Source organism: Anopheles gambiae, chromosome 2 (genome assembly GCF_943734735.2).
Source record: "Anopheles gambiae chromosome 2, idAnoGambNW_F1_1, whole genome shotgun sequence".
In the NCBI taxonomy this organism is placed as follows: Eukaryota; Metazoa; Arthropoda; class Insecta; order Diptera; family Culicidae; genus Anopheles; species Anopheles gambiae.
This window is the reverse complement of record NC_064601.1, coordinates 98936489-98953184: the sequence shown is the minus strand read 5'-3', so window position 1 is coordinate 98953184 and position 16696 is coordinate 98936489. Positions and strand designations below refer to the sequence as shown.

The 16696-nt window shown below is 46.6% G+C and overlaps 1 protein-coding gene across 12 annotated transcripts in view; it reads right to left on the bottom strand.

Moving 5' to 3' along the window:
* LOC5666916 (protein spinster) overlaps positions 1-16696 on the bottom strand; it is a 97025-nt gene that overhangs the window by 26733 nt on the left and 53596 nt on the right. The window contains exon 1 of one of the 12 annotated variants that reach the window (XM_061643627.1): positions 5497-6104. The exons of the other annotated variants lie outside the window; for them this stretch is intronic. The gene's annotated coding sequence lies outside the window, so the exon portion shown is untranslated. Of the gene's footprint in view, positions 1-5496; positions 6105-16696 lie in introns of those variants that run through there. 12 annotated transcript variants of the gene reach the window in all.

Genomic DNA, 16696 nt, shown 5'->3' with positions numbered 1-16696 from the left:
TACAGGGAGATGACGATTTTGGTAATCGATGAACTCACGGAACACGAGAGATGGAGGCCAAGTAGCCGGAGAGAGAGCTTCTTCGCGCTTGCTGGAAGGTACACCGACCTTAAACGATACGCATGACATCGTTTCGACGTTGGCGCCAGGTTTTACGAGACGACGCACCACAACGTCCGATGGAGCAAGCGCAAGTCGATTTGTAACCATGGTAATGACATGCTTATCCGTTACAGATGTGTCGAAGCGCGACATAAAAATCCACGACAATGACTGTGGCCTTGGAGCCACAAATACTGGATCATATGTACTCCCCGATCCCGTTCCTTGTTGCATTGCAGGCGCAGGGGGCACTGCCGGCCAGGGAGGGAGGTGACGAGATCGAGGGGTAGTGATGTTCGGAGAGGGCACCGTGCGTCTCTCTTACCATATGCAGAATCAAACGAGGCACTCTCACTAAATAGATCCTGCTTAACACGTTGTCTGTGTAGCGTACCTCATCCACGCACTACAGTTGTCATCCAAGCGTCATCTAAGGTCACCGTGTGCATCACGATGACGTCATCCAACCTATAACTGGAGGACGTGTATGATTGGCAACAACAGAAGAAAATGCGCCTTTTCTGGCAGCACTGGCCAACTCGATGTCAGACGTCAAGCTGAGATCTTCATCCTCTTTCTGCTTCCGCACTTCCAACGCGATGGACGTATGTCGAGTCCGAAGAATCACCGCGCTTTATAGTGCGCAATTTGTAATATGTACAATAAAGCACTAAACTGGTGACCCCGACGTGATTTTTCGGACTTTTTGGTGAGTCAATGAAAGTAGTGCGGGTGGTGCTACATTTGTTCCAGCACACGCTTCCTCAGCGTGCCTACAGCGATTACCCCCTACCGCGCCCCGTCTGCTGCGTTCCGCTCAACATGAAATTCCAGCAATTGATCGAACCAACGCGCAACGCTCGACGTAGTTTTTGCACAAACATCGTTCTACGCACTACTTTTGCACATCGACCTACATCTGATGCAAACCACTGTAAGTGTAAATATTCACACCACCAACGTCGTTCAACAGGAAGAGCCCGTAATTTCATTAAAATTGCGACCCGGAACACATCGCTGACGCATTATTAATCGGCAAATGTTATCAACACGATCGCCGGACGCTCGATTCTTTACCGATTTTGCTGCGATAACGAGTTTAACACGAAGTGGAACATCTTTTCTGGAATTTCGATCGTCCGCCTGATCTAACTATTACTCCGTGGCCCGATGATCATATTCGTTCGCATGCTATGGCCTCTCAGATGACCCTGCGATTCGTCTGGCTAAGCAATCGACAAGAGCGCTGCATATCCCAACAACCGTGCCCACGTATACCTGTACGGATACTGCCCAACACTTCGCTGACGAGCGAAGCAACACTCGTTTCCACGTACAATCGTACGGAATCGACCATACTCTGCTGCAGTATGCACTGCATATGCCATTAACCGTATCCACGTACATCCGCGTACGGATACCACCGATCTTTTCAACGACGAGAGTAATCTATATGCCAGCTACCGTGTCCACGTACAACCGTACGGACACCATCAAACTTTTCACCGAGAATAATGCTGCAACAATCGTCTCCACGTACAGCCGTACGGATTCGATCTTACTCTTCGTTGATGAGAGCGCTACTTGTCTCAACAAATGTATCCACGTACAACCGTACGGATACAGTAAAACGTTGCACCGACGATGCCACCACTGAGTATTCAAAGCGGTTCTTTCCTGAAAAATGTATTCATATCCTACTCTATCGCCGGTTTCATCGCCAACCTGACCACCAACGAAAGAATTTAATTAGGAAACTGCACAGCCAGTTGAGTGAAGCCATTACTACTCTTCCAACCTGATGCCAGCGTACGCGTTTCGACCAACAGCCGGTTCATGTTCCTGAGGTACCTGCCACTTCTTCAGTCACTCCGACTAGGGTTGCTTATCCAGACGTCTTATCATCATCTTGTTCTAACACAACTAGCCACAACCCTAGTCTAGGAGGGGAGTACTGTAGCGTACCTCATCCACGCACTACAGTTGTCATCCAAGCGTCATCTAAGGTCACCGTGTGCATCACGATGACGTCATCCAACCTATAACTGGAGGACGTGTATGATTGGTAACAACAGAAGAAAATGCGCCTTTTCTGGCAGCACTGGCCCACTCGATGTCAGACGTCAAGCTGAGATCTTCATCCTCTTTCTGCTTCCGCACTTCCAACGCGATGGACGTACGTCGAGTCCGAAGAATCACCGCGCTTTATATTGCGCAATTTGTAATATGTACAATAAAGCACTAAATCTGCCACGTCAGCCACTATGTGGCTGACGGGTTTTTTTCCGATCGGGCCACGTCAGCCACATAGTGGCTGACACATTACACATCCCGCCATGCAATTGACAGCGATTTGCGAGGGCGCGCGAGGGCTCGCACGCCATACAAGTTCACCGCCCCAGAGCCCTCGCATTAAAGAGCTTGCGAGCCTTGGTAGTTTTTTCACACCTAGTATTAGCAGATATAATTAAAGCACCCCGAGAGCATTTCAAAAATCCACAAAAATTGAAATAGTGATCTTTTCGCCCAATACTACCGCACAAAAAATAATCCTTGAATAAAAATCAACGATTTTTTAAAATAACATAAGATTTCGAGCACATGAAATCTTTTGCAACCCTCGCATTGTTTGACGGGATTGTAAAAGACGTGTTATAAGAGATAAATTTGTACGTATTTGATCGGTTCTTTCACAATGCTTTTTTTTCACGGATATTATTTCTTAAAAAAAATATTAAAATATCAAAATGAGTTTCTATTATGTTTTCATCCGATCCGACATCCGATTCCCTTGCAAGCAGCAGTTGGAGTCGGAATGTCACCGACTTTTGCGAGAGGTAAAGAAAGGGAAGGAAAGGGAGGGGAGGGGGGTTCCAAGAATGAAATTCCATGGAATTAGCTCAACAAACGACATTGTGGAGCGACTGAGACAACAAAGAGAATTGGTGAATTTGATTTAAAAGAGAAAAAATGCAAAAGCAAATGCAATCGTTTCAAAGAGTGATTCCGTGGCCTGACGGGGCAGTTCAGTGGACATGTATGGTGGCAGACAACGTGTTAAGACGGTGAAGCAGATCCGCTCTTATCGAGTTAATGGCGTTTCCTAGAGACGAGAAAATGCCATCCATTGAATTGACCAAGGCGGCCTCAATCTCCGGAAACAATACAGGTCTTTTCGATTTACGCAAGGCATCACATTGTTTGCATAGCCAGCACAGACCACAATCTGCCAACAATTCACTTAACGTGGATTCAGAGACACCGGCACAGTGAGCATGGAACAAACGGCCACACACCCCCGAACACGACAAGTGTAATGGATCACCATTTGGATTAATTGCCGTAGAGCAAATTGCACAGATAGTCATTATGATAACACTGTTACACTGGAAAGCAGGCACACAACGAGTGATATCGCAAAGCAAATGTGTGCAAAAGTCACAAGCGATAAAATTTTGCCAGCCACAGGGCGATTAATCAAGCCGCGTTAAAACACTGAAATAAGTAGGAGCGATCAAAACCACGTCTGTGCGTCACCAAGCAGAGAGAGTGAGTTTGAGTGAGTGAGTTATTGCTCTTAAGGTGCTTGATAGCGCCTTGTTCTGCCACTTGCCCCTGGCTTTCCTGCCTCCGCTCCATTCAGGTGTCCTTCGAAGTAGCACTTCCACCTTTCGATCACCTTCCGCTCGTCTCCGTTTACCATCAGGGTTTGCTGTTTCCTCAGTCGTCTGTAGATCTCCACGTTCTGACGAGTTTCATGCCGTAGCATGCTTGTCCACACTCTTCGTCGAACCATTCCTTTTTCTCTCTGAGTGGTAAGCGGCCGATATATTGTGTTCGGCTGCAGTGCTGATGGCTCTTTCAAACATACGTCAGTGGTCTGCGAGGGGTATCGTGGCGATGTTGTTGTCGGCCGGAAGCGCTTCCCCGAGCGCTGTCGCGTACCCCTCCGCCAGCATACTTCAACCGGTCCAGATTGAGTCATGGGGTAGAAAAGGGAGTCGGTTGAGTTTCTGCCACGGAGAGTTTCTAGCGCAGCATTACCATGACCAGGAAATGATCCGAGTCGATTTTATTCTAACCCGAAAAAAACATTCTACCAACAAAATCTCTCTCTCTCTCTCTCTGGTAGGCCCAAATTGAGGTGGCAAGATGGCGTGGAGGCGTCCGCCATTAAGGCCGGGGTAACGGACTGGTAGACGAAGGCACGAGACCGTGAGCGGGTTCTTGTGCACTCCAGAGGCAGGACAAGACCGCAAAGCGGTTGTAGTGCCGGATAAGTAAGTAAGGAAGTTACGCCATCTTAGCCGAACATGATACTAACCGCGGTACTAATGATATAAGGCGCGGAACAACAGTCAATGTGTAGCATATCTGCTATACAGAACATATTGTAATACACACTATCAGCCATAGACACATAGTAACACACTTTGGAAAGCCAAGTCACACCATTGTAACACATTCATTATAACACATTCAGTAAATCAGATCATACCATACACACCCGGAAGAGCTGAGGCCACACCGTTCATATAAAAACAATTGTGACACACTTAACAGAACCAACCGAAACGTACAACATAAGCAGGAACAGTTTATGCATTATAACCCAAAGCAGGAACAGTAGAATCATGAAACCCAAAACAGGAACTTAGTGACAAGAACCATCGTTATTGTCAACAAAAGACAAACGTAACTAGCTTAGTGAAAACAATAACTTTCCAACATACAACCCGGAACCAAATGTGAGAAACCCTTAACTTCATTTGAGTATAAATAAAACCAACTCCGATCATGGCAAGTCAGATTCGTTCGGACTGTCAGGATAGGACTATGCCCATCCAACATCTATCGACTTCTCATTTAAAGAGTTTAGTTATGTCCCCCTACCCAAGGTAAGGCCTCTAAACTCCAACGTTTCCAGTAAGGGAAACCTCCTAAAGGTTTCTATGATCGCCTGGACGATCAAGTGTCGAACGTCCGCTTCGAAACAGTATCCACCTCAGTTCTACTTAATTCGGCAAACGATGACGAAGGCCACCCTGACCAACACGAGTTCAAAATTACTGCATGGCAACCGTCCCAAAAATCGAACATACCGTGACTATCTCAAAACATACCACATGGCGACCGTGACAATCATTAAACATACCACAAATGGAGCAAACCTGGTCGAGTTGATGTTGAAAACTGTTGCAACGTGGAAAGACATAGCAAATGGCATACGATAGATACTGCTAAAGCTGCAGGTCTCATGGAAAGAGGACCCCCCCCCCCCCCCCCCGAACGCCACACAGAGAGAGAGAGAGAGACACACACACACACACACACACAAACATAAGTAACGTGGCAAAACAAGTGCACGGTGCGTTGAAAAAACCAGGGTCCTACCTTCATGTCCGATAATGTACCCCTCGCCTGAGCGCGCTGCTGAAGGTTTGGATGTGTTGGTGCGTCAGACGGCCAATCGCTGTCAGCCGTCGTCCGTGCTTTTTCCCTCCATAGCGCTATCTCTTTCTCGCGTGTGGTCAATGCTCGCGAGCTGTTGTGACGCCTAAAAATGACGTTAACAAACATTGCGGCGATAAGGTTTTATTTTCACAAATCAAACCAAAAAAGCGCAACAAGTCCAATTGCTGCAATGTAAAAATGACCAAGGAAACGCTAGCTCAAGCTGGAGGGTTTACTGTGTAACGCGCAGAACCTTAATTCGCAATTACACGTTCAGCCTGGCGCTGATTATCATCAGCATTCTGTTCCGCCAGCATCTAGAACGCAGGCTGGAAAGTTCACTGGCAGTCCCTGGGGCCTGCCATCGATCTGAACGTGTTAAGCATTAGGCCGCGGGGCCATGGGGCTTTCTCAAGCTGAGAAATCATTCTCAAACACTCATTTAAGTTTCTCAAGCACTCAAATCTTGTTCTCAGACGCGAGCCCGTGGCCGTCGTCAGTTTTTCTCACTTTGAGAAACTGATATTGCCACTCATGCTTTATTTGGAGCTTTAAATAGAAAATATATTTTTGATTGCATTTTTTTTCAATTATTAACATTGAATACATTTTCCAAAGTGATTACCGAAAAACAAATAGCACAATAGCTCCTATTTCAGTTAGCCGATCGCTGCATCGTCAACTTTCTCAAAGATTCTCAAAGATTCTCAAAACCGATTTTGTTCCGATTCGACAAACGCTGAGAACGAGGTTTTCTCAAAAGCACTCATGAGTGCTTGAGAAAATGAGCGTTGAGAATCCCCATGGCCCCGCGGCCTTAAGCATAACTTTGTTACACTAAGCTTTTGCTTTCGTATGTTGTACATTACACAGATATGCTGTGCCGTCTGCGCATGTGTGTATGCAAAACTGTCGCCGAATCTATGCTCTTCCGGAATGTTATGATCCATCGGTCAAAGAAAGGAAGGTGTTCATGACAGTGGCAGAGTAGGGAAATCGGGGGCCCTAGGCGGAAAGACGAATTGAGGCCCCTGTACATGGTAACTGATGACCGGGAGGAGGGGGTCCTGGCATACAGCTGTTATGAGATTGAACATTATACTTAAATTGCCTTAGAACTTAGCATAACAGTCCACACCCGGGGAAGACTTTGTCTTGACTTTGTTGTTGCCGGGTGTCCATCCTCATCCCTCCCCCTCATTAACAGCGGGCCGTTCATGGTGGCCTCTAATAGCCGGATCAGCTTCCCAGCAAAATGGTACCGCTACATGATGTTCCATAGCTCATTCCGGTCTATGATGTCATAGGCTGCCTTAAAGTCGATGAACAGGTGGTTCGTAGCAAACTGGCGCTCTCGGCACTTCTGCAGGATCTGACGCAGAGTGAAAATTTGGCCGGTGGTGGATTTGCCTTTGTTGTGGACAGACCGCTGCCTCATCCTGAGGGCTCATTGTTGACAGTGGGACTGTCGTCCTGTGACGTCCTCAGTGACGATCGCGGTGCGAGAAGGAACAGTCGTCTTCTTCCCGCATAATATTTATAAAAGTGTTGACGAGGATGGGATCCTCCTTGCGGTGGGGGGGGGGCGGGGGGGTGGGGGTTGGAGGGGGGTTCCCAAAAGAACCAACACGGAGACCATCGCGTTGGATGGGAACCCTTTGGCATTGCGCAAAGCCCGAAAGGATCCTCACTCCGCTGCAGTACTATTACGGCCAAGGCGAAGGGACATTCCGCCTTGGACTGACGACACGCGGCACCACCGCCGTCCGCTACAGCGTCATCATCGAACACACACTGGTGCAGCAACGACGTCGCGGCATCACGACCGCCCCTCGGCACCAGCATCATCGCGGAGCCTGGTAAGGCACAGTGCTAAGGCATACAGGATGCCCCCTGTGCACCCCCGTCGCCGGATCTCCAGCTGCACAGGTGCATCTCAACAGCGACATCACGGTCGCTCCCTATGCAGCGGTACCGGCTAAGCGATGGAAGCACGCGCGGCACCACGGCCGCCCCCTGCTCAGCCGCATAGCGATGTCCCAACGGCAGCAGCATCCAGCAGAGCTGCGTCAACAACAACATCGGCGTCAGGTGTAACAGCCATCGACAGCGGCAGGAATTGCGCTACTGTTACACCTTCAATGACAACATCAGCACGGTGGCTACAACGCAACGAGCGAGCGCAGCACATCGACTGCCCTCTGTTGCAACCCGCAACGCTCATCCCGATCGAGCGTTAGTCACAGAGGCCGGTCAGCACTCTACCCCATTTTTCACAGCGCCACTTGAGTCGTGCGCTTGCCGCGTCGGTTTAATTCGCAATAAAACCGCTGCGTTGGCTTAAGCCGTACCGGCTTAATTAAAACGGGAAGATGTTGTGGACAGTCCGCTGCCTCAACCTTAGGACTCGCCGTTGACAGCAGGGCTGTCATCCTGTGACGTCCTCCGTGAGGATCGCGGCGCGAGAAGGACAAGTCGTCCTCTCCCCACATTGCGTGTGTGTGTGCGTTAATATTTATATCCGTGTGTCAATGTAAATCATACCAAAGAATAGTAGCAAATACACACTTCCTGCTCCCCGACTTTCCCGCTGATCAGCTGATGCATTTCGACGGTAAGCCTCTCCGGCCCCATCTTGAAGAGCTCGGCCGCCAGTCCATCGTTGCCAGCAGACTTATTTATTTATTTATTACGATACAAATATCCGCCTCAGAGGGCTAAATATAGGGAAACTTACTGACTAAAACTTAAAATTAATGATAACAAACAAATACTTAAATCTAACTAGACAAACATGTACTAGACAGCAAGCAATTTGTAACACAGCCAACACACGTAAAATGAAAGAATTAGGATGGGGAAACAAAAAGGGAGTCAAAGAACTGAAGGAAGAGGGGGCGAAGGGATTGAGGGGGAATATGAAAATCAAACACACCAGAGGCACTGTTGCAGCGATGGAGGGATCGAAAAAACGGATCATTGGTGCCATACAGCGTTCTTCTCGACGGGATTTGAAGGAAATCGCGGCGTCGAAGAAAGCGAGCAGGCGCGTACAGCGGTATTCTGTTAAGAAGTGAAGGACAATCAATCTCGTTCCGAAGCAAACCACTGATAAGCAAAGCTTGAGAAGCAGAGCGACGATCATGCAGTGTCATCAATCCAAGCATACGGCATCGGACTTCATAGGGGGGAAGAGAAGCACCCGATTGCCCTAAAAGACGCCTAATGGCAATACGGGTGAATCTGCGTTGAACACTTTCAACCCTTTCAATCCATACCGAGCTGACTGGGCATCACACAATGCTAGCATATTCTAAAATAGGGCGGACTAAGCTACAGAAAAGGGCTTTGAGGCATATAGGGTCACGCACATCATTTGCCATAGCACAAATCATTCCTAGTACACTATTGGCATGGTTAATGGTACGCTCAATATGATGATTGAATGACAGCTTTGCATCAAGGTGAACCCCAAGATCACGAATGACATTAACACGATTTAATACAACAGAGTTTAGTGAATAATTATGAGACAACACATTTAAGCTCCGAGAGAAAGATATACAAGCACATTTATCGATACACAGGGAGAAAAAGTTAGCAGAACACCAAGAGGAGAAGGAGTCTAACAGACATTGGAGAGAGACACATGAATTAGAGTCAATGATAGGACAAAATATTTTTAAATCATCTGCAAACATAAGGAAGGAATCGGATGGAAGAACAGAGCACACATCATTGACAAATAAAATAAAAAGTAAAGGACTCAAGACACTACCCTGGGGTACACCCGACGAACAATGAAACTCATAAGAAAAACCGTCATTCAATTTAACACAACAAAAACGATTCGATAGAAATGATTGTAGCCATTCAAGAAAGAAAGGATATAAGCCAAGTTTCTAAAATTTAGCAATGAGCAGAGAATGGGGGATTTTATCAAACGCAGCTTTGAAATCGGTATACACAGCATCAACCTGCATGCCAGAGTCCAGATTTAAGAGTACTGAGGAAACAAATTCCATAAGATTAGTAGTGGTGGAGCGGCCAGCCATAAAGCCATGTTGATTTGGAATGATCCACGATTTCACCATTTCCATTAGAGGTAAACGGATAACAGATTCAAAGACTTTGCTGAACGCCGATAAAATAGATATGCCACGATAATTAGAGACGCAACCACGATCACCCTTTTTAAAAACTGGCCTTATCCATGCTTGCTTCCAAATATTCGGAAAAGTAGCCGTAGACAAAGAAAGATTAAAAAGGAAAGAAACAGGAAGGGCTAGTGCTTCACGACAGTGAAAGAGTAAAGCAGCAGGAATACCATCGGGACCCGGCACTGAGGATGGTTTAAGGTTACCTAACGCACGTAAAACAGAAGCAGTGCTTACAGAAACAAATTGAACATTCAGGACATTGAGAGGGGTGAATGAAAGACTGGCCTCAAAGCTTGCAGAGTTATTTAAACCATTTTCATAGACACTCGAGAAATGATCAGCAAAAAGCGAACGAATGTCATTCGGGCACGTAGCAAGCACATCACCAAGTGACATACTAGTAGGGAGGCCATTATTGTTTCTCATAGAGTTTATGTAATTCCAAAACACTCGAGGGTTTGAACGGAAGCGAGATTGAAGACGCAAAACATATAATTTATGGCGATATCTGTTATATGATCTGTAAGCGGATGCTGCATATTTAAATAACCTACGCGTATACGGTGAACGCCAAGTCCGGTAAGCACGTGTAGCCCGATTTCGATCCCTAAGCAGAGAGCGCAGATGGCGGTCGGACCATGGAGGGGAAGGAGGTGGTCTGAAGAGAGGAGAACAGGAGTTTAAGGAAGTGATAAGGATAGCATTGAACTGTGTTACAGCCTCATTGATGGACGTACATTCAAACAAAAATGACCAATCAATAGAGGACAAAATTTCACGCAGCCTAGCATAGTCAGCCTTCTTATAATTATAAATAGGACTAAGATTAACACTTTGCACAGAAACAGGTAAGTTGGCAGTGGATAGATATTCAATTTCAAAAACAAACGGAGGATGGTGGTCATCAATTTTTACAAGAGGAAGATCTGCCTCATGAACGGAACACGGCGTGAAGTTAAGAGAAAACAATAGTATAAGGTCAAGCACACGACCATTATGGTTTGAATTATTGTTTAGTTGACAAAATTCCATAACGTTGAATAAATCGACAAAAGTTGCATGACATAGCAACGCATTATGAGGTGTATAGTGCTGGAAAGGTGTCGTTAAATTAACAGAATTTATCCACTGCAGAGAAGATTGATTAAAATCACCAAGAAGAATAAGTTGATCCTTGTTACGCAAGCGGGCTTTGACATCGTGAACGCATTCTAAAAGTTTTTCAAACGTACGCATATCAGCTGCTAAGTAGGGTGGGACATAGATAACACCTATATATATATTAAAGCACTCATTTTTAACCACAACCCACACACACTCAAGCGGCGCGGCATTTACAGAAATAGGCGCTGATGCTAAACTGGTCGAAACAGCAATGAGAATACCGCCACCGCGAGTACGAGAACTATTATTTATGTTACGATCACAACGGTAAACAATAAATTTATCACTACTAAAGAGCATACTATTGGGTAAAGAATCATCAGCCCAGGTTTCAGTGAAAACAATCACATTAAAATCAGCAGCATCGGCCGCAAGCCTCAAATCAGTACATTTTGATCGTAACCCACGAGTGTTCTGATAGTAAATACTTAGCTATTCATTTGGTTCATTTGACAACGACGGTTGTCTGGCGTGATCACCACGGGTACGCTTAACAGGGGCAGGCAGGTTGTCTGGAGGCGACCGATCCGAAGGTTTACGAGAGGATCCAGTCGTTCTCGCAGGAATTAACACCGATGAAGACGATGACGGAATCGACGAGGTTGATTGAAGAGCAGGAAGCATGGAAGTAGGCTCGGAACAGGTGTCACTCAGTGGATGAGAGAGAGCCGAAGGCAGAGAAGCACTCTGAGAAGGCATGCTGGCCAAGCGTGGTGTACTCAGAGAGCCGAAGTTAGATGGATCGTTAACGGGAGCATCCAATCGGGCCACAATAGATTTAACGGTATTAGTGTTGCTTGCACTATCGATATTTTTGGCCGACTCATCTGTAAGCGTGTCGTTCACTGACACTACAGGGAGATGACGATTTTGGTAATCGATGAACTCACGGAACACGAGAGATGGAGGCCAAGTAGCCGGAGAGAGAGCTTCTTCGCGCTTGCTGGAAGGTACACCGACCTTAAACGATACGCATGACATCGTTTCGACGTTGGCGCCAGGTTTTACGAGACGACGCACCACAACGTCCGATGGAGCAAGCGCAAGTCGATTTGTAACCATGGTAATGACATGCTTATCCGTTACAGATGTGTCGAAGCGCGACATAAAAATCCACGACAATGACTGTGGCCTTGGAGCCACAAATACTGGATCATATGTACTCCCCGATCCCGTTCCTTGTTGCATTGCAGGCGCAGGGGGCACTGCCGGCCAGGGAGGGAGGTGACGAGATCGAGGGGTAGTGATGTTCGGAGAGGGCACCGTGCGTCTCTCTTACCATATGCAGAATCAAACGAGGCACTCTCACTAAATAGATCCTGCTTAACACGTTGTCTGTGTAGCGTACCTCATCCACGCACTACAGTTGTCATCCAAGCGTCATCTAAGGTCACCGTGTGCATCACGATGACGTCATCCAACCTATAACTGGAGGACGTGTATGATTGGCAACAACAGAAGAAAATGCGCCTTTTCTGGCAGCACTGGCCAACTCGATGTCAGACGTCAAGCTGAGATCTTCATCCTCTTTCTGCTTCCGCACTTCCAACGCGATGGACGTATGTCGAGTCCGAAGAATCACCGCGCTTTATAGTGCGCAATTTGTAATATGTACAATAAAGCACTAAACTGGTGACCCCGACGTGATTTTTCGGACTTTTTGGTGAGTCAATGAAAGTAGTGCGGGTGGTGCTACATTTGTTCCAGCACACGCTTCCTCAGCGTGCCTACAGCGATTACCCCCTACCGCGCCCCGTCTGCTGCGTTCCGCTCAACATGAAATTCCAGCAATTGATCGAACCAACGCGCAACGCTCGACGTAGTTTTTGCACAAACATCGTTCTACGCACTACTTTTGCACATCGACCTACATCTGATGCAAACCACTGTAAGTGTAAATATTCACACCACCAACGTCGTTCAACAGGAAGAGCCCGTAATTTCATTAAAATTGCGACCCGGAACACATCGCTGACGCATTATTAATCGGCAAATGTTATCAACACGATCGCCGGACGCTCGATTCTTTACCGATTTTGCTGCGATAACGAGTTTAACACGAAGTGGAACATCTTTTCTGGAATTTCGATCGTCCGCCTGATCTAACTATTACTCCGTGGCCCGATGATCATATTCGTTCGCATGCTATGGCCTCTCAGATGACCCTGCGATTCGTCTGGCTAAGCAATCGACAAGAGCGCTGCATATCCCAACAACCGTGCCCACGTATACCTGTACGGATACTGCCCAACACTTCGCTGACGAGCGAAGCAACACTCGTTTCCACGTACAATCGTACGGAATCGACCATACTCTGCTGCAGTATGCACTGCATATGCCATTAACCGTATCCACGTACATCCGCGTACGGATACCACCGATCTTTTCAACGACGAGAGTAATCTATATGCCAGCTACCGTGTCCACGTACAACCGTACGGACACCATCAAACTTTTCACCGAGAATAATGCTGCAACAATCGTCTCCACGTACAGCCGTACGGATTCGATCTTACTCTTCGTTGATGAGAGCGCTACTTGTCTCAACAAATGTATCCACGTACAACCGTACGGATACAGTAAAACGTTGCACCGACGATGCCACCACTGAGTATTCAAAGCGGTTCTTTCCTGAAAAATGTATTCATATCCTACTCTATCGCCGGTTTCATCGCCAACCTGACCACCAACGAAAGAATTTAATTAGGAAACTGCACAGCCAGTTGAGTGAAGCCATTACTACTCTTCCAACCTGATGCCAGCGTACGCGTTTCGACCAACAGCCGGTTCATGTTCCTGAGGTACCTGCCACTTCTTCAGTCACTCCGACTAGGGTTGCTTATCCAGACGTCTTATCATCATCTTGTTCTAACACAACTAGCCACAACCCTAGTCTAGGAGGGGAGTACTGTAGCGTACCTCATCCACGCACTACAGTTGTCATCCAAGCGTCATCTAAGGTCACCGTGTGCATCACGATTTTGTCATCCAACCTATAACTGGAGGACGTGTATGATTGGTAACAACAGAAGAAAATGCGCCTTTTCTGGCAGCACTGGCCCACTCGATGTCAGACGTCAAGCTGAGATCTTCATCCTCTTTCTGCTTCCGCACTTCCAACGCGATGGACGTACGTCGAGTCCGAAGAATCACCGCGCTTTATAGTGCGCAATTTGTAATATGTACAATAAAGCACTAAATCTGCCACGTCAGCCACTATGTGGCTGACGGGTTTTTTTCCGATCGGGCCACGTCAGCCACATAGTGGCTGACACATTACACATCCCGCCATGCAATTGACAGCGATTTGCGAGGGCGCGCGAGGGCTCGCACGCCATACAAGTTCACCGCCCCAGAGCCCTCGCATTAAAGAGCTTGCGAGCCTTGGTAGTTTTTTCACACCTAGTATTAGCAGATATAATTAAAGCACCCCGAGAGCATTTCAAAAATCCACAAAAATTGAAATAGTGATCTTTTCGCCCAATACTACCGCACAAAAAATAATCCTTGAATAAAAATCAACGATTTTTTAAAATAACATAAGATTTCGAGCACATGAAATCTTTTGCAACCCTCGCATTGTTTGACGGGATTGTAAAAGACGTGTTATAAGAGATAAATTTGTACGTATTTGATCGGTTCTTTCACAATGCTTTTTTTTCACGGATATTATTTCTTAAAAAAATATTAAAATATCAAAATGAGTTTCTATTATGTTTTCATCCGATCCGACATCCGATTCCCTTGCAAGCAGCAGTTGGAGTCGGAATGTCACCGACTTTTGCGAGAGGTAAAGAAAGGGAAGGAAAGGGAGGGGAGGGGGGTTCCAAGAATGAAATTCCATGGAATTAGCTCAACAAACGACATTGTGGAGCGACTGAGACAACAAAGAGAATTGGTGAATTTGATTTAAAAGAGAAAAAATGCAAAAGCAAATGCAATCGTTTCAAAGAGTGATTCCGTGGCCTGACGGGGCAGTTCAGTGGACATGTATGGTGGCAGACAACGTGTTAAGACGGTGAAGCAGATCCGCTCTTATCGAGTTAATGGCGTTTCCTAGAGACGAGAAAATGCCATCCATTGAATTGACCAAGGCGGCCTCAATCTCCGGAAACAATACAGGTCTTTTCGATTTACGCAAGGCATCACATTGTTTGCATAGCCAGCACAGACCACAATCTGCCAACAATTCACTTAACGTGGATTCAGAGACACCGGCACAGTGAGCATGGAACAAACGGCCACACACCCCCGAACACGACAAGTGTAATGGATCACCATTTGGATTAATTGCCGTAGAGCAAATTGCACAGATAGTCATTATGATAACACTGTTACACTGGAAAGCAGGCACACAACGAGTGATATCGCAAAGCAAATGTGTGCAAAAGTCACAAGCGATAAAATTTTGCCAGTCACAGGGCGATTAATCAAGCCGCGTTAAAACACTGAAATAAGTAGGAGCGATCAAAACCACGTCTGTGCGTCACCAAGCAGAGAGAGTGAGTTTGAGTGAGTGAGTTATTGCTCTTAAGGTGCTTGATGGCGCCTTGTTCTGCCACTTGCCCCTGTCTTTCCTGCCTCTGCTCCATTCAGGTGTCCTTCGAAGTAGCACTTCCACCTTTCGATCACCTTCCGCTCGTCTCCGTTTACCATCAGGGTTTGCTGTTTCCTCAGTCGTCTGTAGATCTCCACGTTCTGACGAGTTTCATGCCGTAGCATGCTTGTCCACACTCTTCGTCGAACCATTCCTTTTTCTCTCTGAGTGGTAAGCGGCCGATATATTGTGTTCGGCTGCAGTGCTGATGGCTCTTTCAAACATACGTCAGTGGTCTGCGAGGGGTATCGTGGCGATGTTGTTGTCGGCCGGAAGCGCTTCCCCGAGCGCTGTCGCGTACCCCTCCGCCAGCATACTTCAACCGGTCCAGATTGAGTCATGGGGTAGAAAAGGGAGTCGGTTGAGTTTCTGCCACGGAGAGTTTCTAGCGCAGCATTACCATGACCAGGAAATGATCCGAGTCGATTTTATTCTAACCCGAAAAAAACATTCTACCAACAAAATCTCTCTCTCTCTCTCTCTGGTAGGCCCAAATTGAGGTGGCAAGATGGCGTGGAGGCGTCCGCCATTAAGGCCGGGGTAACGGACTGGTAGACGAAGGCACGAGACCGTGAGCGGGTTCTTGTGCACTCCAGAGGCAGGACAAGACCGCAAAGCGGTTGTAGTGCCGGATAAGTAAGTAAGGAAGTTACGCCATCTTAGCCGAACATGATACTAACCGCGGTACTAATGATATAAGGCGCGGAACAACAGTCAATGTGTAGCATATCTGCTATACAGAACATATTGTAATACACACTATCAGCCATAGACACATAGTAACACACTTTGGAAAGCCAAGTCACACCATTGTAACACATTCATTATAACACATTCAGTAAATCAGATCATACCATACACACCCGGAAGAGCTGAGGCCACACCGTTCATATAAAAACAATTGTGACACACTTAACAGAACCAACCGAAACGTACAACATAAGCAGGAACAGTTTATGCATTATAACCCAAAGCAGGAACAGTAGAATCATGAAACCCAAAACAGGAACTTAGTGACAAGAACCATCGTTATTGTCAACAAAAGACAAACGTAACTAGCTTAGTGAAAACAATAACTTTCCAACATACAACCCGGAACCAAATGTGAGAAACCCTTAACTTCATTTGAGTATAAATAAAACCAACTCCGATCATGGCAAGTCAGATTCGTTCGGACTGTCAGGATAGGACTATGCCCATCCAACATCTATCGACTTCT